The 25,560-nt window shown below is 49.6% G+C and overlaps 1 protein-coding gene across 1 annotated transcript in view; it reads right to left on the minus strand.

Moving 5' to 3' along the window:
- Positions 1 to 25,560, minus strand: part of LOC108570846 (Krueppel-like factor 6) — a 359,450-nt gene that overhangs the window by 24,970 nt on the left and 308,920 nt on the right. The window lies entirely within an intron of this gene.

Raw genomic sequence — 25,560 nt, forward strand, 5'->3', positions numbered from 1 at the left:
CTCTCCCTTGCTCCACGGCCCCGTAGGCCGTGCCAGTTTGCCGCAGTTCCTTGGAGACAAAGTGCAAAGTTATGCTACTCCGGCGTGCACGAGGAATTGTGCGCGAACCATGCTCCGCAATGAGATTACGTCGCCGCTGGCTCCTTCTCTCCTTACCTCTGTCCTCTTAGATCCTCCTTGTCCGGCTACTTTAACGGACATTTTCCCCTCTCTATCCCAACCTACCGTTTTAATATTTCCCCGGGATTCGTCGTGTTCCTCCGTTCACCGCGATAGTTGACGATTCGCGAGACAGCTCCTGATGGCGGGAAATTTAAATAGAAACGGTGTCTTTCGTCCAGAGGAATCTAGGCGAGACACGGTGGTGGAAGGGAGCAATGTAGGTGGACTAGTCGGTTCGCAGTTCAAGATGAATGTTCTGTGTATATTAAAGCGCGGAGGAGGTTTTAATAAAAGTTTCGTTGATCTCGGAGCGACGAACTCTCATTACGCCGCTGTCAGAGCGTGGTTATTCTCTCGAGCGGAATTATTCACCGCGAATGTCGCGAGTACTATGATGAAGAAATAGCAACGAATCTCCCTTCCTCTCTTCTACACTCCGTCGCGAAATGTTCACCTTGCTCTATCACCGACAATCCGGCGGTATTAATTATCGACGATAATCATCGAAAAACGGTGGCTGAATTGTAGTACGAGCTCGAACCCGAGACGTTTCACCCTCTCCGTACTTACTTGCCGCAGGACCACGCCGCGATAACTGCTAACTTCCCCGTGTGTATACACACCAGACCGCAGCGGAGTAGTCTTCCTCCTTCGGACATTCTCTGCCAATTTATTACCGGCCGCTAACGGTTACCAGAGACGGTTTTGTCCGCTGGTTTCACCGATGAAACCACTTATCTCCAACGCCGTGCAATAATTTCTCTTTTCTATAAGGCCACTTTAGGCTCGGACCGATAGCGGTAACAAAGACGCGAACGAGAAGCGGAGAGAAGGGTGAGACGGCTGTTTTATTCCTCCTCGGACCTTGCCCCGTTCTACGAATTTCACGTCGACACCCTCAGGAGAGAATATCTTTTCGATAACTCGATATCTACAGTTGTTACTGCTAATTTCTTAACTTCTACGCACCTTTGAATAAATGTTTCAGGATAAAAATCATGTGAAACCGATGGAAAATTTTCAGGGACCCAACCGGGAATCGAACCCGGGACCCTCGGCTTAGCAAGCCGAGGCTTTGCGCGCTACGCCAACTACCCCCTCTCTATTCTCGCTTCTCGGTTTCCTATTTGAGTATGGAGGCCCCGATACTACAATCAGTTTTCTTTTTTACGATACATCGAGTAAGACGTGTCTTTTTAAATTCATCCCTGGGAAAGTTGGATTAACGGTTGATTAGAGTAGGCTTCCTGTAAGTTGGGGGGTGGAAATTCAGAAATTGCGGTCACGACGCAGGAAGGTCGCCGGGCGGTAATTATCCGCGTGACACTGTGATACCGGGGATTTCCCGATCATTGTAACGCTAATTAAAGCGGAGAGACACGGCGCACGCAGGTCGCCGTGGTTCGCGACATCGTCGTTGCATTTTGATGGCCGACAGTAACAATCTGCATGTATATATAGTATATATATAGGTTTATACAGAAAGGGCCGAAGCTATAAATTGTTCCGCGGCGTGCATTGACAGGCGGAGAAGCTCACGGCTATGCGAGGCATCGCTGTAAATATAATGAGGGCAGGCATTGTAAAATTTGACACGCGGAACCGATGAATTACAAATAGTGGTCCACGTAACAATCGACGGCCAGCCGACGCTTGATCTCGATGTGTTCCGATGGAATTATCGTGCCGGATGGTGTTCGACGAAATTAGCGTCGAACCGATGCTGGTCGAATTGCAAGAAACGCAACGTGCTTTTGATTGATTAAACCTAGCTCTTTCTCTATATGCGTGTGTTTGTGTGCGTTGGATAATTGATAGAGATTATACCCGTGGAACGATAAAATTGACACGTTCGTTCTTCGTCGAAATTCTGCCGAGAGGGGCAACGAACGCTTAGTTCACCGTAGAAGGTTAATCGTTCAAGCTTTGGAATTAAACCGGAAGGAAGTTTGTCACGTTGACGCGCGGAGATTTTTCGGAAAGAAGGAAAAATGGCTGACGGACGAAGTTACGGTGCTCCGTCCAATATCGTGTCGGTTATCTCTCTCTCTCTCTCTCCCTGAAAAATAATCGTCCTCGGACTCTTTCATTATTCACGATTAAAGTTCGTCCGGGGGAAGCTCGCGGGACCGAGTAAGGGCGTTAATATAACTTGGAGAAGAATTTTATCGCCAACTCCCTCTCGTTTACCTGGCTTATACTAATCGTCATCGAACCTCCCCGTGAAACTTCGTGATTTCACGCTAATCGATCACTTTGACGAAGAAGATAAAGAACGATTTAATTGTCGAGTTTCTCCAACGAAGTTCACCAACGTAACGTAACTCTACGGGGAATAAACGCGAAGCCGTATATTCTTCCGAGAAATTCTATTCACTTCTTTCGAAAACAAAAGGAGAAAGAAAAAACACTCTGATCCGACTTTATCCTTCCACGTGAGGCTCACACACGTGTCGCTGAGGTCTGCAGTCAGACAATAGCGTCAGTCGCCCAGTACGTGACTATGAAATACGAGAAAGACATCGATGCGCGCAACAGTCGCTGTCAGAAGCAGCAGCATCGACAATGAGAGAGTACTCGAGGACAGGAAATTTTCCAACGCTCTGCCAATCTTACCACCGCGCTTCGAACACCGCCGCGTTTCTGCAATTAACACCAAGACGGAAGAACGACGATCGCGCACTTTCTTCCATCGCGGACAATGGAACCCGCGAACGACGGAGCTCATTTGCGAAAGAATCCGCGTTTCTCTCGACCTCCTCCGCTTCTCGGATTATTCCGCGCAGCGATTCACCTTCACGGAAGGCATTTCGATTTCCTTTGTTTCCTCTCGGGTATAACCGCGCGGTATTCTCCCTCTCTCTCTCTCACTCCTTTATTTTGTTTCCTTCTTTTTCTCCATCCAGAAACAACGCTGTGAAAAGGTATTAAAGAAGAGAGGAAAAGAAAAGCGAGCGCTAGCTAAGGAGAAATTAAGCTTCGCTCGTCGACGTTCCTTCGTCCATTGGCTCCATTAAATCCGAAACACCGTGCAATAATTTCGTGGCTCGGGTTCTGTAGTCGATCACAATGGTTCCACGCTATCGTTGGATGGAGAACGATGCCGAGTCACGGAATCCTCCATTACGCTTTTGCCGATCACCCCCCATAAGCCGTCGAGGTTCGATTTACGAGGCGCGCACGCCCACGGTGTGTGTATTTGCCGGATGAAAACGCGGTCGCGCGATGATTAAACACCGATCGCTCGTACGAAGATCGTAGATCGTGGGTATTACTATGCATAAAGCGGACGAAGTTCGTTTCTCTGCGTTAGGAAGGACTTCTAATTCAAGTAAGTTTCAGTGAACATCTCACCGTACGTATGAATTGTTCTAACTTCGGTGATATATTTCATAATGGTTGCGTAGGTGTAGCGATAGATCAGTCTGGCACATGGTCGAAATTCCGCCGTTATGAACGAACTACACCCATTTGGTTCACACTTCGCCACCCTTCTCTTTCTTTTTTTAATTTTTCCGAGATTCCATTTTCGCTCTCTCTCCATTCCTAATTTTTGACTCGTTCTCTCAACTGATTTCAAAATCACAATTTTGTACACATCACAGGTGAGAAAATCGCCATTGCGTCGTTAATTTGCCACGAGAGCATCAGAAATTCGCGATCACATTTTATATAGAGAATAGTGTCGCGAGTGATAGTGTCGAAGAACGATACCATCGCACGAATTTTCCGCCTTCATCGAAGACATTCAAACTCGAAATCGAGGTTGAACACGCGTCTACGATGTATTCCAAGATATTCGACTCGTAAAACATCCTCCATAACCTATAGATCGTTTAAAACGCGTCCAATCGGATCGCGCGAAACACAAATTTACGGCGGCTCTCTATTCCCCTGGAATACCCTTACCAACGATCCCTTTCCACACGGCATTTACGAGGGAACGATCGATCGTCAGCTCTCTCCATTGGCAGAAACGTTTCCCCGTTTGATCCTCCTAGCGCGTATCCCTTCATCGGTTCCACGCTTTTCCACGGGAATCACTTTAATGCGTGCTCGAGAATAGGACGGATTAACGGCGCGGAAACCCGTAGGCTGAGCGCAATATCCTCGCGCGTTGTCCCGTGTCTCAAAGTCTATTCCAAAGACTCTCTCTCTCTGTCTCTCTTGAATTACATGCGGCTGATCGCGGCGGCGTAGACAAAGCGAAGGAAAACAGAGGAACGAGGAAAGATCCGTGTGTCGTGCGGCATCCCTGAAGGGCTGTGTAAACAAGTGGCTGTATGTGACGCGATTCTCCGCAGACCTGGTTGTAACGAGCCCGCGCTACCAGCCAGCACAAAGACAACCCTCTCTCTCTGTTCATTCATAACGAGAGGAAAACTTGCTCGCGTACCACCGGAATCCACCTCCTTCTGCAACGACGAGGCGCCATCTTCTCCCCAAGCTCGTTTCCCGATTATCTCTCTTCTCCCGACTTCCTCTCCTACTTCTTCTTCCTCCTCCGTGGTTCTTTGCTCGATAATATCCTCTCTGGTAGAGAACAGAAGCATCGATACCTGTTACCTACGACGTAATATCTTTGAGATATATATCTGCTTTGGATGTTGGAAAAATTGAATTTTACTATCCATCGTTGCGGTCCAATTACACAGGGACGAGAAAGAACGACGGGAATATCGTGTACAAGGGAGGTAAAAATTACAACCTTTCTTCCTCTCTTCGACAACGTCGTCGGAGACTTTCAATCTCCGGCGTCATCCCGGGGAAAGAAGGGGAGAGAAAGAGAGAGATCTCCTCTGGAGATCAACGGTCCCAAACGACGTTCAATTTGCGAGAGATAATGGCGGCCCGATAGAATCGAGACCCGGCGATAACGGTATCAGAGGATCCACGTAACAAAGCGGCCAATTCGCGTCGGGACACACGCAGCACTTGGAACAACCGAGTGAGGATAAAAGAAGGAAGACGGCCGGAATAGAAAGGGAAGAATGTAACCGCATGGCAGAGAGGGGGAGGAACACGTCGAAAACGATCCACGTTTCCAAGAATGGCCGTTATCAAGGCCCTTGTAAGATATCCAACTGGACTTTCTTCTCCGGCGTAATTCTCGCTGTAACAGCTGAAATCCCACGTTAGTCAGCCTGCGGAGACGCTTCGACGATAATGATCCTGGAATCTAGCAGTCCTCTGGCGGTAACAGTAAAATAACTTCTCGTGGAATACGTGTGTTAGACAGCGAGGACATTGGAAATGTGGTCCTGTAGAAATGGAAGAGCATTAGGTGGGAGAAGAAAGGGTAAGGAAAATCGATTTTTGGAAAATGTAGAAGGATAGACGTTTACCTCGTTGAAATATTTAGCCAATTTCGAAGACCGAAAGGGGATCGATTTTAACCGGATAGAATACGGAAGGTAGCCGAGGGACCTTGATGCCTTTGACCTCGGTTTACTGGGATTTCGACGCGACGATTTTCCACCGATCAGACCTCCATGTGGAACACTTCAAACTCGTGGGATCGGACTTTGCACTTGCTCTGCCAGATACACGTATCTGGCAGGATACCGGACTCGAGGGATCTAATGCGGATCATCCTAAACTCGAAGGTAGTAAACTGTACGCAAGGTATTCTAATATGAACGATTAGAGCTAGATCTACGATCGTTTCAAGTCGGTGAAAATCAGCGTAGACAATCTTCAGGTTACGAGTAAACGTTACGAGTTCGGACGACGGATTGACCCAGGCTTTCTTCTCTGCTTTATATTATCAATATGTTTGTTATTTTAGTCATAATATATATTTGTACAATTTTAGTAAAGTGAAAAAATGTGCTTTCGCTTGCGTACGAAAGAGATTTTAGCATCGGGTCATATTTGACCCGGCATCCACTGTCCGAGGGTCAGCAGGTTAACAGGTAAGTCATTTGATCACTCAGATGGAAAGAAGCCCAGAGAATTGATTTGCCTCTAATATAATTTTCTTTTAACTAATCCAATTTGAACATCGGGACGGGAAGGAAATCGGCAGACGTTCCGAAAAATCGCCAAGAAATTATTGGATATCTTGGAATCCATGGGTAACCGCCCACTATCGACGTTCCAGCAAGATAAAGTTGGGCTAAACGGGCTAGCCAGGTAGACGATGGTCTCTCGCTTTTAGATCACCGTCAGAAACGTCGGGTGCCAGAGTCTGGTAGGACTATGGGCTTCTTTCGTGCCTGGTTGCACTCGGTGGACGTGAAGTTCCGCAGTAATTCCGCGGCGCTGTCATTAACAGAGTCCCGTGGCCCGGTCGAGGGAAAATGAATGATAACCTGAGCTGGTCTGGCGCGCAGAACCGTCAATGCTGTTCAGCCCTCCTGCGGAGGCCAGTACGGTGGCAGGCTGCCAAGTCGTTAAAGAGATTCCCGCAACTTTAAAGGTGCCGTAAACCCGCGAATTTATCTCGTCCTTTCCTCCTACTTTCTCGACTTCATACCAACCCGGCCAGAGATTCCCCTCTTCGACCAACAAAATTTTCGACGAGGGTCCTTTTTCTCCTCACCTCTCTCTCTCTCTATTGCTCGATCCTCCTCTCGTGGTCGAGACAGTGGGACGAGGAAGGGGCGGAGTCAGGTGCATTCCATGGATATCAGGATTTCGGTCGGTGGAACTGATTAAATGGAATATATCGTGTCCTGGTTCCGCGCCACGTACACGTACGCTACAATCGGAGGAGATACGAAACCGCACGGCGACACTTTGTCGCGCGCCGGACAGGATTTACGAGCGCGGCCCTTTAGGCGTTTGAATTACTGTCTCGATTTTACGAAATCGAGAGGAGTGTCGAACCACCAGACACCATGCCAACTTTCCTACGTCCTCTCTGTATACGTGCGCGTCGTACATGCACACGCGTACGTGTACGTTCCGCTATTCGTCGGATTTATCGCGTCGGAAACGCGGCGATCGAAGAGAGTTCAGCGATTAACGATGGCTCCAGTGTTCTCCATGCAGAATAATGCGTTTCCCCGATTTCTTCGACGGTACACACCAAGAATTTACAGTGTGCTTCCCTCATTTCTTGGACAGTAGACCCGTTTCCCCGATTTCTCGGACATACATACTCGGTACAGACGATTTTGCACTGTTCCAGCCTCCCTGCGTTTCAGAAAAGCGAAGCTATCGGTGAATTAGGACGCGAATTTGTAATCTGCTAAAGCGGCAGGATGCGCAGTGTCAACAGAGTAGAAGCTCGTTAATCGAGCAAAATTCCTTGTCCGCGAGCATGTCCGCGGCGACACGCGCAATATTTCATCGACGCGCAACTCGCCCATCACACCCTCTGCACACCGTCCCCGGAGAGAGCGTCAGCGTCCGATTCAGAGGCTCGTTCCCCTAATTCGATTATGAATACCCGAACGAACGTCGAAACCTCCCTACGCTCTGGATACGATCGAGCCGGAGCTTCAGAAGCGTTTCCACGTGAACGACGTTTCAATTAGACCGCCAGGCGAGACACAATAGTGCTAAACACACCTCGGCAACTGTCCGTGTCCCGTCGAAATTTACGTTTTATCCCCTCTCGCCCGCCGGACGAAAATTCTACGGAACGGCAGCGTGGCCCGGGGTCAGGGTTAACGACGCTAACAAGCCGTCGGCTGACTGACTTACGGAGTAATTCAGCCGCCCCTCGTCCACGGAACAGATGCCAGGCGGCCTCTCGACGATAGAACGCGACGCGATCCCAGCGTGCGTTCCTACGTACAGGCTGCAATTGTTTCTTATTGTTGTGACGTCATCTCGTTAAGAACGACCGCGCGTCCACTCTAGTTAGACGGTCGTTGGTAACCCTGGGCGATCGGGAAACGCGGGAAACCGCTAGCGAGGAATGCGACTGTGAGAGAATCTCACGAATTCCTCCTCTTGGATAGAGAGCTTGATAGAGCTAAATTGATGGATGATGACGGATGAAGAGAAGGCTGGAGAAGAAGGGTGAACGAGATAATGGAAAACACCGCATAACTCTAGAACACACCGTACACGTCCGGATAATCGACATAGATTCTCTGTGGTGTACCTAAGTAACACAGTCGACTACGACCGAGGTGAACAAAGTTCTCAGAACTTCTCCAAGATCCGCTACGAAGACGACTCTAGACACGATCGATCGAGTCCAACCACGAAACCAATTAACCACGACACACGTTCTTCTCGGTGAACTCGACTGAGAGAGAGAGAGAGAGGGGGGGGGGATCTGTGGTACGTACAAGCAGCATCAATTCCGTCGACAGGCCGTTTTATCGTGGTATCAGAGGGTAGTAGAGGGAGGAGGGTAATAGCGTTGGCTAAGCAAACAGCCGATTTTTATTAGCCCTCGTGGTCCCTTTGTGAAACGAAGGCGCTTATCGTCAAGGAGGAATCCTCTTGCGTTCTCTGCCTCTCTTCTTTCTCATTGTCTCGTCCTGCTTCCTCCTCCTTTCCGGTCTCTTCGTCGTCATCTTGGCCGTGAGGAGAGGAACCGTTTCAAAGGACCCCTGGACGAAGATTTCGGGGACACGAACCAGCGGAGAAGAGATCAGTGCCAGGGATCATAGGGTTCAAATTCTCGGAAGAACCGCAAACTAACTGGCTTTTCGTTGTACACTCGAGATCAAAAAGATTTTCTCGTAGCCGCGAGCACAGGAGACCTCGCGTCCTCTTTACGTACCACCACCCCCTATCTCTTCGCCCTTCTTCTACGTATATATATAACCGATTCGAACTCAGCCAGGGCTTCTTTTCTACGCGACTAGCTCCTCGTTCCCGAAGGCGCTCTTACCGCCGCGTGCTCCGGCAATCTTCTTCGCCGGCGAGCAAATCGAGCAAAAACTCGTCGTCGCCGTTGAAACCTCTCTTTCTCTCTCCCAGAAGATCGCTCTTCGCATTCCTCGAGATTCTTTTGCGGTAGCCTCGCCCCTGGCGTCGCCACGCGATCGTCCACCACCTATTTTCCACGCTCCACCGTCCAAACTGCTGACTGGGGATTTCCCTTGCTCGTTCGGATCGAGGAAGTATATAGGAAGAGAGTGATTCGTCGGTGGAATGTTTTAGAACACGATTAGACACGATTAAGCGAAAGTAGGGTGTGTGTAATGTCTCTCTTCACCGGTTGCTGAGATTTCTTTCTACAGGGTTGGGCTAGGTATTAAAGTAGTCGCGAGCATTTCCTTCCTATCAGCCAGATTCGAAGCAATTTATTACGCCAGCTATTCTCCGGTAAACGCGGCGATTCTAATATTCTTTCTCGACGTTAATTTATCGGGCGAGACACAACGAGGTCGCGCATTTGCATGCTGCTAATGCGGCTGCGGCGAACTCGCCATTTTTCACGTACACGCCATAATGTAATGAAGACACTGTTCTATTATATACCAGAAGAAAAAAAACTGTCGGGAATATTTCACAGAGAGAGAGAGAGAGAGAGAATAACGATAATCAAGGTTGATTTTTATTCGTTTTACTCGATCTGTTGTTGGTTTCAAAAGGATTGAAATTACGGGAATTAAATTTCCCCAGCGACAGAGAGGCAAACATAGAAACCAGGCGCGTTTCCACCGCGCCTCGTCCATGCGTGCGCGGCATTCATCGAATTCGACAGCCCCGACCGGAAGCTTGGCCGGTGGAGCGGGGTGAAACGCGCGCGGCTGCGGACGGTTCATTCGTCGTGAAATACGCTTCCGTCGCTCGCTGCACTGTCTTCTCTGGTTCGCGATGAATGGCTGCGACAGGCTTGCACAGGTGTCGATACGTCACGGATCGAGGCTTCGAGTTGCTCGACCACGAAGACGTTACGTGTGGGCTACCCGTCTAATGGTGTATTTAGGTAGTAACTAGCGGCAGGAGAGACGCTTGTTGCACCGGTGGTAACAAAGTAACGCGGTAGATGGGCCGATCTGAATGGACGGAACGAGGGAAGTGGGTAGTAAAAGTTTCGGTAGTAAAGATTCGCGGTAATAAAAATGAAGCGCGAGGCTTCGTGTAATGGCCCGTGAAAATTTGAAAAGCCTCCACAACGCACCACCGTATCGGTTACGATTACAATAATTCTCCAGCTCCCCTGGAGATCGCCTGTTGTTCGGATCTGGCAAAAAAAAAAGTCGTCGAATGGAACACGACCGATGTCCACTGGTACAGAGTGAACGGTGTAACGATATTTACCTCGTGGTGGACCTCTCTCTCGAGGCGCGATATCATAGGGCTTATCTGTATTCACGAGCGTGATATAAATTGCGCAATAAATCGTGGCGCAACGTCGCCGGAACGAACGTCTATCGTAAACCTAATTGGTTTACGTGCGTTCGCGAGGAGCAACGGTGGCTGATACGCGCGGAAAGCGGAAGGGAACGAGACCGTGGCGAGAGCGGAGAACAAGGAAACCCGAGACGACGTCGACCGTCTGGCTAGCTAGCAGAAGAGATATGATATAGGAAGAGAAGCGGGGTAAAGGGATGGAGAGAAAGAGAGGTGGCTGTGTAAATTGCGATGGCTGGTTGGACGTGGCAGGAGTCGAGACGAAGCGGAACGAAGCACGAACAGCCGCCGCTGCTCCTTCGACCATCTTCTTCTTCTTCCTCTTCTTCCTTTTTCCAATGGCCGCTGCGCTCCTTCGTTCGCCCTCTTCGTCCACCGACCAACCAGCCAGCCGAGCCCTCCCCCTTAGGGAGAAACCCATTGAAAACGCGATTTCTTCCCCCGTTGCTCCCCAACAGCGACGCCACGCTCTCTCCTTTTCCTCTCATTATCCTCTTCCTCGTTGCATTCTTCGTCCGCGAGAATCGGTGCATTCGCGTACGGGACCTCGTCGAGCTTTTCGCCGGCGAACGCCCGTCTCGTAAATCTGCGTAATGAGGCGTGTCGAAAGGCGGCTTACCTGACGAACTATAATGCCACCGACTGACGATTGGTTCTGCCTCTTTCATGCTTCCCCACATTCACCAAAGATTCTTTCAATATCCATCTCTCTACCTTTTCCCTCCCTCCTCCTTCGTTCGCTTCTTCTCGAGCCTACACTCTTCCTATCTCCCTCGTTATTTCTACAATTATCCCGCCCAAGTTTTCCTTCCAGACCACCAGGAATTTTCATTAGCCTACGGCCACAAGGCACACGCCGCGTCGGCCAGATGCCGGTTCTATTCCCGATGGAAATTTTATTGCCAGCGTTCACGACCGGCTAATTTAACGATGCTATCGTCGATACTGGTTGGCCACGGTCGAACGACTTCGCGAGCACAGTTCGTTGTATCGCGAGAATTCGTAGATACTTTAACAACTAACCGGTATAAACTCGAAGAAAAGAACATTTCTTTCCTTCGATAACGATACCCTCTACTCTCTTTCGCCGATCGATCCAACGATTTCCCAACTCCGCCTCGTCCGTTGCACAAAAGTATACCACCGGCGAAAAAATTCAATTTCCCGCGTCTACCAGACAGTCTACTGCCTTCAACCATAGACACTCGATTCAACAAAGAAGAAAGGGTTCGTTAATTCGTTAAAAATGCTTCCACGAGCACGAGCGGGTAGAAAGAGGAGGGTTCCTCGTAAAAATCTTCCTTCCGTGCGGCTGAATGGCAAGGATCCCAGGAGCAGCCACGACGTCGTCGTCGACGACGGTGGAGGCACCGGTAGACATTATTAAATTACATTTAGAAGCGTGGAGCGGGGGTGTCGGCAGAGGAAAAGTGGCGGAGTAAGGACAAAGAGGACCGGCGCGCGCTCGCGGCGGTATATATTAATTTGCTGCCGACAATACATATTCAAGTTGGAATTCATACGCTGTCAGAGGCAGCGCTCGGTCGACTGAATAGATAGACATTATGGATGTCATACGGAAGCAGGAGTGGCGCGAAGCGGGCGTACCAGAGAAAGAGAGAGATAGCGGACTATCTATGGGAACGTACGTTTCGCGTACGGTTCGCGCTCGTACAGAGAGACAGGGATGGATAAACACGAAAGAACGTGTGTGAGAGAGGGGAAGAGAGACAGGATAGCGGATGCAGAAACGAGGGAGCAGAGAGCGATAGAGGGAGAGGCTGCACACCGCACGTTCCAGCGTGACGTGACATCCTATTCGAGAACACGCGACGCATGTAACGAGCGGTTCCGAAACTTCTCCGGTAACCGTCGAACGAGGCTACCTGCATTTTACATCCGTCGTTTATTGCTCGGCCGTGCGGAAACGTGCCGCGACAAAAACGTGCCACCTTGTTGTCTTCGGCTTTTAATCCGCGTTCGATCGTTACCCGGATGAACTGGCGATGTTTGCGGATCAGCGTGGTCGGAAAGAGAGGCTCGACGAAACGCGATACCGCCTCGATGCGTCAAAACCACAAAACGGTATCGGTACGGGGTCGAGTGGAGAGAGAGAGAGAGGAGATCGAATTGATGGAATTCGAGGATTGTCTGTTTTAGTAGGAACTGGTTCAACCTCGGTACGAAGCGTTTTTACTCGAATTAATGCGTAAAAACGTTTCAAGCTTGAGGAATCGACGGTAGTAACGAGCATATAGGCACAGCTTGAATTTTCTCCTCTCTTCTCTTTCCCGCTGTTCGTGTTCCAATCGTTTATCATTCATAAGGCCACGTATCGGCGGAGCCATTCCGCCGAGACGCCCTATGAATGTCGGGCGAAATCTTTCCGCCAAACCGAAGAACAAATGGATGGTACGTGAATCATCGACGATATCGGACTCCCTTCCGCTCGTTACCGGCCAACAAGGTTCACGTCGAACCTCTCTCTCTCTCTCTCTCTCTTCCCGCTCTCCTTCCATCCAATTAGAGTAAACGCTGACGACGGTGGCAAGCAACGGTTGACGCGAAATCCGGCTGCCAGACGAGGCGAACAGGATAACACGAGTTCGAGTGCGAATTTCAATTCCGATTTGAATTAAGATAAGACTGTCGAGGCAGGTATTTTTTTCCGCGGCAGGAGCAGCTTTCGCAGATGCTATCAAATAACAAGGAAAATCTAATTAAGCCGCGAAGTTTCGCGCGTTTCGTCGCACGATCGAGCGCAAGCTGCGGGATTTTTGGCCCTCGAGGGCAGAGGCGCAGCGGCGCGGAAGAAAAGAAACCGCGAGATGGGCCAACGCGTGCCAAGTCATTCGCGAATGTACGCGCGGTGTGAATCACCGCGCGAAAAATCACGAGGGAAAACTTCGGGTCCGCTTTGCTCGTGGCTCGTCGACGAAGCCGGAGGCCATAACTTTGAAACGCTCGACTTGCTCGACGACGACGACGACTACTACGAGGACAACGGAGAATCGAGACGCGAGCTCGACTTTTCCACGCGATTCCGGTGTTCCATTTACGGGGAACGCGCGTGAAACAGACAACTGACGGTTCAGCTTGTGCCAGGAGAATTCGTTTCGCGAACAAGAGTTGGCAGATTTACCGCTGCATCCTTTCGACCCTTTTCCCACCATTGTTGCGGGGAATAGTCCCGTGAGGAGTGTCTTCACGATGAGTTTAGCGAGGAAGATGATAGGTAAGGCTTAGTGGATACGTACTTTGTTCAGCTGGTGTTTGGAAGAAAAAAGGTTAGGTGATACTTCGGAATAGTCTCGACTCGTACAAATGATACAATGAGATTGTCGATCGAAGTATTAAGCAATCGTTTGATCAATCGTGAGATGCAAACAAGCCTTTGATCAATATTTACCGATTGCCTTATCAATAAAAATTAACCTGTAGCTGATTGAATTGCAAATAAATTTTTTAAATATACATAAAAATGTTTTACACCGACCTGTTTCACGATCTACACGCATCTATCGTTCGACGCACACAGATAACACTATCCTTGAGTTTCCCCGAAAACAATCGAATCAAGTTCACAAATTACTCTTGCCTCGAGAAAACCACAAACCCGTACAAAGAAAGAGAAACAAACATTCCCACCGTTTCTTCCCACTTTCACCTATTGTCCCAGCAGAACCACAATACCCTGACCCAATTACCACGACTGCTAATTTTCAAATTTCACCGTAGAAACTCCCCCTGGATCCTCGTCATCCGCACCATAACCCAAAATCCCCTTTTTCTCCTTCTTCGAAACCCTTCGACCGCGAACCCTCCTCCCATCTTCTCGCTCATCCGAAAAACCACAAGCCTCGACCAGAGAGCAAAGTGGTCGCACCTTTCGTGACCGGCGCGTGTGTATACGACACACAGAACCAGCGACGAACGACGACGCGGGGCCCGTTCACTTTCGGCCGCAACCTGGCCATTTACGGCTAACAGCGTGAAAGTCGGGAATGCGCCGTGGCGGCTGTGTGTATCGGGGACGATGGCACCGATTACATCGATTCCCCCGGCCGATTATTCCGCGAGAGGTCCGTGTGTAACCGTAGACTTTCATCCTCGACCCGTTCATTGTCCCGTGGGGGCCTGTTTGAATCGCGCCACGCACGTGCACCAAACACACACAGAGGAACACAGAGGTAGCGTGTGCTCGTGCCACTTTCGACGCGCTGATATAATGGGGCCAGGTAGAATTCTACACGGCGCGAGCTCACAATGGGACCCTGTTGTCTAACAATGGACAGACTTGAGTTCTGCTTGAAAAGGAAAGTTATGTTTTCCCGACTTCGCCACGACGTTCTCTGCCGCGGATCATATTTCTGCGGATAATGGGCGAAATTTCGGGGCCACCTTTTCTTCCTTCCTCTCTTCGCTTGGAAATTTCTGCCAGCGACAGAGAACAGAAAGAAAGAGAGAGAAGTTGCTACGGTAGAGAGTAAATAGTGGGACGTTTTATGCTTGGATGCTACTTTATTGCCTGATCCTGGCTGACTACTGCTGACCTTATTCCACTTGCTCGTCTGTCCTGCGCGTGTGTCTGTTATTCGTAGCAATCGTCTCTACGAGCACACCGAGGAGAAGAAGAAGAAAGGAAAAATTAGGAATCCTCTGACAAAGGAATCTTCTGGTTCCCTGGATGCTGTTTAACCGAATACTCCATCAACCGTGCTATAATTCAATATTACGTAACGGACCGACGGAGAGTAGTATGCGGGACAGAGTGAACCTTGGCTGGAACCCTTCGTGAACGAAATCGATCTTTTCCCTCGAACGGTCCCAGAAACGGGCAACCTTACTGGAAATGTAAAAGCGGATCGAGGATTTCTGGAGCGATGCCAGAAAAATGCAGAATGTACGCATAATATCCTCGTAAATCTTCTCCGAACGTACACAGCCGTTGTTACTTCTTCCAGACCCACTTTTCTAGCAAACAGCGGGCGTTACAGCTGCACGCCGGATAAGACTCGACGCGAGGCTCGCGTAGTATAAATTCAACGGGTGAAAAAAGGAAGTAGAAATTGGCTAACGAGTTAACGAATGTTGCTACCAAGTCGCGACATCCTTATTTATAGGAGTTTTACCTTTTACTCGAGCACCACGAGGATTCCTCCTCTTCTCTCTCTCTGGCTGGACACGCTCGCTCCATTTTTCCCGCGTAATTTATTCCCCGTGAAAAAGTTCCACGATAAATTCAACTTTCAGCGTTTCAGCATCACCACCAGGCCATCGCCTCGTTAACGACTCGATTAGCTCACGTGCTCGTCCATTTCCCTCCGCCTTCGTTTTCCCTCCTCCACGCGAGAGAGCCGCTCGATGCATAATTCAAGCGTTATACAGGGCAAACCCGTGAGGAGGCGAAGCGCGATCGATTCCGAGCGTGCTTAGGCCGCCGTGGCCAGGCTCTCGAGGCAAACTTCTTCTAACACTTTTGCGTTCACCCTTTAATGGTTGCATCGAGTGCGCGCCGTCTACGAAAGGCAGCAATTAGCCGGACAACGTAAAAATCTCGCGGCCAGTTACCAGGCTGACTAATGGTCCCTTTTCAAGTCGATCCTTCTCCCGCTGGCTAAATAAAAAGAAAAAAAAAAAGGAACAGCTACTGGTTTACGTCGTTTTAATTTATGCCGCCAATGGGAATTAACATTACCGCGTACCTCTTAAAACCGGGGCCTCCGGTTCAGACGCGGTCGTTACACAGCAGCCCGAAGAAAAACATGTGGACGGTCTCGATAACGAGATGGACCAGTTTCTGACGCTGATTGCTCGTTAATTTCGGGCTTCTTGTGTAACGAGCGTTTAACAGATTGTAATAACCGATGAATATTCTTGAAACCGGCTAGGTGCGCTCGATCGTTACACGAACCAGACTCGTATACGCACAGACCGTTTGTAATGTGTCAATAAAGATAGCCAAGTATATTCCTTCAATTTCATTCCTCTGGCTCGAAACGGGTAGGAAAAGAAAAAAGCTCTCGCACATTCTATCAGATACTCGAGAGAGAAAGAGAGGTCCTGAAGCATGTCCAATCTTCCGCGTAATTCTTCAATCGCTTAGAAAACCCGATGTCTCCGCGGCGAGGAAAGAGAGAGAGGGGTAGAAACGGGTTCTTTCAAAACTCGAGAGCGTAGCCTGGAAATTTTATTGGCAACGCGTACACACAGAGGAGGACCAAGGAGGGAACCTTCCCCGTGGATGGCTCCTCTTCCTGGTTTTCATTCCAGGCAGGTTTTAGACGCGTAGAGAGAGGGAGAGTTGCAAACAGAGCGGAGGATGAGAGCAACAGCGCAAGCCAGAGGAACAGAAGCGAGAGGGGAGGAATCGACTTTGTTGCTCGAAGGTTTACACGGCCAATCTCGCTTTGATGTCCCTCCCGTCTTGCTGCCGCCCCTCTCGCAAACCCTTCGAGCCACGACAACCCCTTACGACCTGCTACACACATCCAAACGCGCGCACACACGACAGATTACGTTTGTCGCGTGAACCGACGTACGCGTGTATAGGTGCACGCATATTTATACACGCGGCTAGAAGTGTGTTTGCTCCAGTCTACAGCCTCCGGTTTCCGGCCTGTGGACGCGTAGTCATGTGTAAACCTCTGCTCTATGGCGAGGACCACACAGCGGGGGGTGATTCTTCGTGGCAGCCGCGAAACGGGCAAAGGATGAAAGGGAAAAGTGGAGCAACGAGGAGTTGCGGTAAGCTCAAGCTTGCTCGATCGTTTTTTAATTCGATATTTGTGACAGAGAGAGAGAGAGAGAGTTCGAAGAGACTTGGACAAACAGGTAGGTAAATACACTAAAAATAGACAGCGAAGTTTGTTCTTTACAGTCTACGATATATGGTTAGAGATTAAAGTTCACCTATTAATTTGTCCGCAATCGAGAAACTAAAGGTCCGGCCAACTTGTACACACGCGCATCTATAACATCGTACTTGTTTCACGTACCTATGCATAGCGATGACTCAAGTTTAACCGTACTGTAGTTTAGCCGCAATGAATGACCGTATGAAAAGGGTTACACGATAGCAAACGACCAATTAAGCAAGCAATCATAAATCACGAGGCATCACCGAGAGGTTACCGCCAGCCCTCCTCGTCGCGCCGAAGAAACAGCTGGCCAGGCTGGATCCCATAATCTCGGGCTAACACGATCGACCCCGGCTAACAACGTACTTTCCTTCGTATAAGAAACACCTGTCCACGGCGCGGATCTTCGAAAACGTTTATCCCCGACGGACAATCGGATCCGCTCTTTCAATCGTGGTCACCGACCGAGCCCACAAATTTCGTTAGGGGACGCGAGGCGTCGCCGGCGAGACACGGCCGGGATATAAAGGTAATTTCTTCGGGACTGGCTTTAGTTTGCCTGCCTCGTACGGAACACCTGCGACCACCGTATGGCCCGATCTTCCTCTCCGTATAAAACGTTCCGCAATCTTCTCCGCCTCGAACGAGTAGCCGTTTCTTTCCAAGGTCCGAGGGGGATGCTCCTCGTACCTTCGAATCTTCTCACGCAAATTCGAATGCAAACGCGTCAAATTGCGAAACGACCTGCTGCACGTCGCTCGAAAATCACTCTGTCCGAATGGTGGTTTCTTGAAGAACTCGAAGCTACGTTCTCGCGAAATTGTCCGGCGAGGATCGTCAGCTGTCGAAGAATTTTAAACACTCTTCCTCCCGAGGACAGGTTTATCGATAAAGAAACGATTTTACGAGAAGCCCCGTGGAACTTCTTATCTCCGAACGATCCTCCTCGTCCGATCTTCTCGTTCGCACACCACCGTTAAGCCGAATTTACACGCGGAAGGGTCGCGGTGTCGTTCGGATACCCGTGAAATTTACGCGCCGAGAGACCGGTTTTACACCGCCACGTCCGGCGATCTCGAATAAAGAGGGACACGTCGATGAGCTCGCGCGTTTCTTTGTCGTGCACACGACGAAAAACGAGAGCGGATCGCGAGTGTATACCGTGTAACGTGTCACTGGAATGCCGTGGAATCTCCCCTTTACTTGTTGCGCCTTACGCGAGTACGAGGAAGTCGTTTCATCCGGCGACGCCGTTCCTGGAACGCGAATTAATTGCCGGCGTCAAATTGTATCGTACACTGTCGTCTCTCCTCCCCGGCACTTCTCCTTCTATTCCACTCGCGCGATGAAGTGCCACTTGAATTTTCCCGCGCGTTATTATTTTCACTCTCGACGAGACCGCGTCGAGGAGTTTCCAGCGTGTGAAAATTACGACGTCGCGACCCGAGAGAGAGCGCCATGTCTTCGTCCCTGTCCTCGGTCAACGTTGCTACTTTTTCGCCAGTTCCGCACGCTACGCGACGGTTAGCCTGGCACGATGAAGTTGTTAACGTCGAAGGAGAAGTTGGAGGTGAAATTGGACGAGGGAGGATGTTCGAGGAAACGAGAAATTACGGCTCGCTCGCGTCCAGTTGGACGGAGAACTTCTCGTCCGGAGCCAGCAGAGTTGCTCCTTGTCGCTGAATTAACGACGCATCGCATTAGCTCGGCGATAAGAAATGCACGCGTTACACAGGCGAAATAGTGGGTCACCGTGAAAGAGTTTCCAAGAAAATCGTGCTCCGGTTACGTCGACTCCGCGTGATTGATTCTCCGCGACATAAATACAGCCTGGTGGAGTAAAGAGGCTTGATTTACGACGGAGTATCGCAAAAAATAATTAGCAACCGAGATTCTAGCTAATTCGCACGGAGCAACAGAGAGAGAAAAGGGTAATTAAGACAACGTTAGGGAAACTAGAATGGAAAAAGTAGGGCGCGGATCGGATTCGTGGAAGTTCGACGGCGTTACAACGCAGGGTGAGGTCTCTAAACGCGACGGTCGACGTACGTAGCGCAAACAGTTGGATGGAAGCACTAATTGCGAGCATGTTTGCTCTTTTCTGCCGCGGAATTTTTATCCGTGGATCCGCCTCGCCTCAACAACCGTGTGTTTGGTTACGCGAGGCATCGCTAAATCCATTTTACATTCGGTCAGGCCTCCGAGCGTTTCATCGGCTAGAACCTCGGAAACGCCAGAAAAAGCAACGCGCGCGCGCACACACACACGCTCGACTCCCCATGATTTATGCCCAACCACGGAGCTTTTATCGCGAATCGAAAGTTCTCCAGCTAATGACTGCCATACCGAGACGCGATCTCGTTACTTTCGTTAACTGTTCGCGATCTCTACCATATACGTCGCCGCTTGTACACTCGTCAACAGGCATCTCTTTGGCCCATAAACTTTTTTATGGACACGTCTTGCGTTGCAGCCGTACGATTGGCCCTCTTGGAGCTGTGTATTATTCCGATGGCCCTGACCGCAACTGCCAGCCGATCAGAAGACACGAGATTTCTCGTCGATTTATCGGAAGACCCTGCGCTCGCACGCAGTACCGCAGATTCTCGGTACACTTTCGATTTGTTCCAGCAGAAACGGGAATAATACACAATTTCACACTTGGAGCAATGTAAACTTTGTAACTGTTCCGCTGTTACATTCACTCTTTCTCTCCCTCTACAACGCGACATTTCCAATTGGAACAAACCGAGCACAGATAATTCTCGCCAGACCAAAAAACAAAGAGCGGAAACCCCGGGGAAGTCTAAATCCGTTTGAAGCTTCGCAGTTGGGCTCGAAGTCGCTCCCTTTGACCGGCTCGAAACGCGGGAGCAAATAAAGATCGCGGTGCAGAGGTTCTCGCGTTTGCAACTTGTGTGTGTGTGCGCGCGTGTGTCGTGCGTTTGATGTACTTTTAATATCGACGTGATGCTCGTGTCGCGTTAAATGTAGCCCCGGTAGAGATAGGAGCCTCGCGTCGTCGTGTTTCCGGGCAGACATCAAAGGGAAAGCGATGCACCGCGGGATCGTAAGTCGGTCGGCAGGAAGTTAAATTCATTACCGGATGATTTCATTGGCCGAGGAAATGGAACGTGCCTGTCGACGAACGGCAGCAAAGATGTAACCGGCTAATTACGAGCCGTTTGTAAATCAACAATGACCGAGGGTGAGCAAGCGGCTGTATCTTGCAATCGGTTGCAATTGCACGTTACCATGTAGCCAACGTATGTACGGTACGTTCTCGTTCGTCTTGTTATTAGATCAATTACGCGGGGCTGATTCTAATTCCAGCAGGATCGATCGGTTTCCGTTCGCGTAAAACCGCCAGAGAGAGAGAGAGAGAGGAGGGAGGAGAGATGGAGAACGGATTAATTTCGAGAGAGAGTCAATTAAAAAGCGCGCGCTTAAATAACTCTCGATGCTAATGGCGGCGACGGCGGTGGTGATGGCGAGAGCACGGTGTAATTTAACGTAGGCGTACTATTTGATGAGCAATTAATGATGTAGGATATTAGTAATATTCTATCCCCGCGCACGCGTTACCAAAGCCATCGTTTAATCTACTTGCTTAATTACGAAACTTCATTATCTACACGCGCGAAACGCCGCCATTCCTCTGCCCCTTTCCTCTCGGCCCGCGTTTACGTGCGATTGCCTGCATATTCATAACCGTTCCTGTTAATTCGCCCCCTCTCTATTTATAATTAACCGCGTTATCGCGCCAATCTTTTCCTTCTTTCTTCATTTTCATCCCCCCTAATAGGTATTACCTACTTTTCACGCTTTGCTTCTTCGTTCGGCCGTTGGATTCATTTGTTCGAAAGAGTTTTCCACGTGCACCCTGTACGCCTCTTTTCCCCCCCATAAAAAAAGTGTTACAGGTACACCTTACGCTTCCGATCCTCGTTTGCTCGCAGCCTCGTCGTGTCCCGTGCAATACGGTCGCGGATCGCGCACCCTCGTAAATCTCAATGAACACTGTATAAACTTGAACGAAGATAAAGGTTAAGCGGGAAAGGACGAGGAAAGTGTATCTGTAGGAGGATGAAGTACCTTTGCATTGTGTACTGGGTGTAACTGAAATAGGTGGCCGAACTTTGCTCTAAGGTGACATTCATTTATTTGGATACACTGTACGAGTGTACATTTTTATTTATAACATTGGGGTGGAATAAGAGTTCGTAGCGTTTGTCGAACCAGTTGGACCAGTTCCTCGCTCAGGAAGAGGAAATCCTGAGGCTACCTCAAAGATCGCGAACGGTAGTAGAACAAAATGAAATGTAATATATTCCTAACCTCTGGGTTGCACAAAGTGACTTCTTTCATTCGAGAAAATAAGAATTAGTTTATTGGCAGATGACGGAGCATCTACCATGTATGTAGGTTTTTAATTAATTTTAATTTACTTAATTTTACTTAAAAAACGCTACGAAATTTTCTTCAAACCCTATACGAATGACGTTTTTTTAAATTAATTCCACGGTGTGCCATACAAGGTCGTTCGATATAGTAGAAAATCATAAATTAGCAAGATCCTAATGAGTGACCATTTCAAGAACTCGAACGAGACCACTCAAAATGCTGAGTCCTCTGTCTCATTCCTATGTTTCTACTACTTTTACACGTTAAAACACCTCACAGTTAATCGAATCTTTTCATTCGCCCCGAGTTCCAACAAAAATCCCCAAAAAATGAACCTCCAGTGACTTTCGTCAAAAAGAGATAACTAAACCGACGCGAGTCTGAACCATCCCACAGAGATTAACGCGATAAACCGCTAATCCGAGGCGGGCCAGAGTTGCTCCAGACGGCGAAATCTCGTCGGTCCCATAAACAACTTTACGATGACGCGTTACGTGTCTCAGGTAATTCCGATGCTCGTTCCCAGCACCGTGCTTGACCGCAGCCCGATGTGAAACGCGGCAAACGGTGTCGCGAATCGCGAACGCTCGTAAAACGGCACGTGCACGGCGTGGAGAAACGTCCGCGAGTTTCACGCAATACCAGGCGGCCATTTAAGCGCAATTATTCAATTTAATTAACCGTCGCTCGTTAAATGCCGCGACGACACGCGCCGCTGAGGCGGTCCCGCGGCCGAGATTAGCCCCAACTTCCAACTTTATGGGAGAACTTGGTTGGACGTCAGACGCGATATACGCGGGAGTTTCGACCTGCTTCTTCTTCCCGATTATTATCGTCGAGAGCAGCAACGCTGAAATTTATCCACTGTTTTTCTCCCACTTCTATCGCAAGAGAAGATCGAGCGCGTAATTAGGTAACTGGACGATCAATCACCCGAGAAGTTTACAATTTTTTCAGGCACCGAAGAGTGTTCTCGATAAATATTAATTAGGTGTATAATAATTCTCGAATGTAGTAAACAGCTCGGTAGTAAAACTAGTAAACAGACGAATCGTCTCGGAATCACAAAGAGATTATTCCCAAAGGCAACGATCATTATCCACGATCGCGTCCAGCATTTCGCATAATCCTCTCCGGGACATTGTCTGCCACTTTGAGGATCGAGTCGAAGGAGTCGCGTTGCCGGGGCAAGCGATTAGTCTAGAGAACGGGACCAGAGAGCAGAGGAGACAGAGCCTAAAGAGGATTTCGATTGGTCGATATTGAGTCGAATCGGCGATTCGGTAACTCGCGGCTGCCGATTCCCGGGAAATGAAGTCGCGTATTAAAATCGGCATAAAACGTTATTATCCGTCGACGTAATTCCGCGGTACCGATAGTAAGCCCTCGTGAGCCGGCCGACTGGCGTTCCTGTCGGCGTGGAAACCGACCCCCCTCTGGCAGGGGTGCGGCTGGATTCCGTTCAACTTCCAGATAATGCACTCGCCTCCTTCTTCCCTCTCTCTCTCTCTCTCTCTCGCTCGCTCCTTTCTCGCCCTTTTCTCTTCTCTCGAGAAGGCAAGAGCTCTCGCCTGGTGGCAGCCGCTCGAAGGGAAGAATTCGATATCAAATTCTTTTAAGAACATCGCGCGGCTGAGAGGCGGGCTTCTCAGCGAGAAGAGGGTAAAGAAGGAATACTGGCGACCGCGAGGCACCTACGGAGGATATTGCCGCATTCCTATGGTACATAATGAGCTGTGAAATTTGGAGAAGGTCATCTCTCGCGTGGGATTCCTCCTCGGTTATCCAAAAAGGGGGAGAGAAAACGATTAGATTGCCTCGATCCTTTTAGGCTTAAGTCTCTTCATAGTGGTTCACCAGCCTCGGGGAATCAGTCGCACCCTCCATTATAGGATCTCTATCTTAAACGATTCACCAATTCTTAGACGTTCGCCTGTGTGTACACGGCCAGCGTTAGGTAAGAATAGGAACGAAGAAATATCGTCGAGGGTAGTAAGAGATTTTTACGAGATCGGTAACGACGTCGTAGAAGGTCCTCTCGGCGTCGATATTCCGTCGAGAGGAGGATCGAAAGATGACCTGTGGATCGTTCCTTCCAATTGTCCACTCAATCCCGGCTGTAAACAAACAAATAGCCCAGACCTGGTTTTATCGGTCCAGTTATAAACAGCTCGACATCTCGGCGACGAGAACCAGCCGTGATCCAACTGTATCTACAGTTCCTTCTTTCCTCCCGGGGACGCGGCGAACGACCTTGAATCCACCCACAGCCAGCCGTGAACCGGTGAAATTAATCGAAGCCGCTCGATCGTAAATCATACGCGTTTTACTCTACCCTTCCGCGGTCCGCCACGATCTAACACCTGGCACGTAAAGAGCTTCCCAGCTGGCGGCGGCCGTAAACCGTCTTCCGGAACAGAAACCGCTACCGCCGGGATAGCAGAGCTATCTCGCGCACGGTACGCTCGCTGAAAATACCGTAAACCACTCCTCTTCGTTCCGGCGAGGCATCTTTAAGACCCCGTGAAGCCTTCCTTCCTCGCCAGGGGGATTCGCCGGTGCATCCGTGAGCCGGCTGGAAAGTTTTCCGGCCGACACGCGCGCCGCACCCGGAATACGAACGAGAGATCGCGTTTTAATTAAGCGCGCTCGACGCGCCTCGCGCTTTTTACTCGAGTAAATTCGTGTCGCTCGTGAAGCTGGGATGAAGCGATTGCCGGGTGGAACGGCTTGAAAGCTTTGTAAATAGGTAAACGATGGAAAAATGTTTCGGGAGTTTCCGCAAGGTTTGTGCAATTCTTTCTTACTTACTTCCCCCCCAGATGTGGCTCCCTTTACGGATACGGGAGTTTTAATTGTACCACGTTGCTCTCTCTCTCACCTGTAACAGAAAAAGGAGCAGAGAAATTAATAAAATGTTTTCGTTCTTGAAAGACAGGTTTCATTTAACAAGCTCTTAAGAGGATAAACGAAATAACGAAGAGCGCAGAGCATAGACGACGTGTACTCTGTTCAATCTACTTGTACCTACATCCCGTTCACTCTCGTTCATCACGTCTCATTGTTTATGAACCACTTGCACGTTCGTATTTCTTTCGAATCGCATTTCCGCTCCGTCTCCCCTAGTTCGCGACCCTTTTCCCTCGCGACACTTATTTTCTCCACGGGCTCTGCCTACGTCCGTGTCTTTCCCTTCCTTCCCTCGCCCCGCCTTCGGTTCCTACGTTCATTTCACCCATACCGCCCCTCGTGCAACCCCTGCGCGCCGTCGACGTCAACAAACATCTTGATTATACCGTGAAAGCCGCTTCTACTCCGAGTCCTGACTGGAAGCTCGACTTTACTTTCCCCTCCTCCCTCGCTCCTGAAAGCCTCTCCTTCGCCATCTCTCTCCACGTTTCTTAACCCTGTCCTCGTTCCACCTCCTTCATCCGTCTCTGTCCGTCACCCGTTTCTCTCCCTCTACGCGTTTATCCCGCTTCGTTTTCTCTGTTTTACACCTTTCTTCTATTTCCATTCGTTACACCCTCGCCGTGCACGCCTCCTCCGCCTTCCGCTCTATTTCTTTCCACCTTCCTTCCCACGTCTACGCTCCCTCGCCCCCGTCACCCTCCTCCTAGACTATTCCCATCTCGTTCCAAGCTCGCCTTCTCGCTCCTCTCTCGTCCCAGACCGCGTTCTCCGACCCTCGGAGAGCGCAGGAACGGCGCAGCCGTCGGTATTTGCATGCGAAATTAATGCCTTTATATTTCGCTCCGAATTAAACGCAAGTTTGCATAGAGAAAAGCCGATTTATTCGTTCATTCCTCCGGTGAAAAAAGAAAACCGGCGACACGAGTGGGAGGGAGGGAACAGCCCTCTT

Source organism: Habropoda laboriosa, unplaced genomic scaffold, assembly GCF_001263275.1.
Source record: "Habropoda laboriosa isolate 0110345459 unplaced genomic scaffold, ASM126327v1 scaffold86, whole genome shotgun sequence".
Classification (NCBI taxonomy): domain Eukaryota; kingdom Metazoa; phylum Arthropoda; class Insecta; order Hymenoptera; family Apidae; genus Habropoda; species Habropoda laboriosa.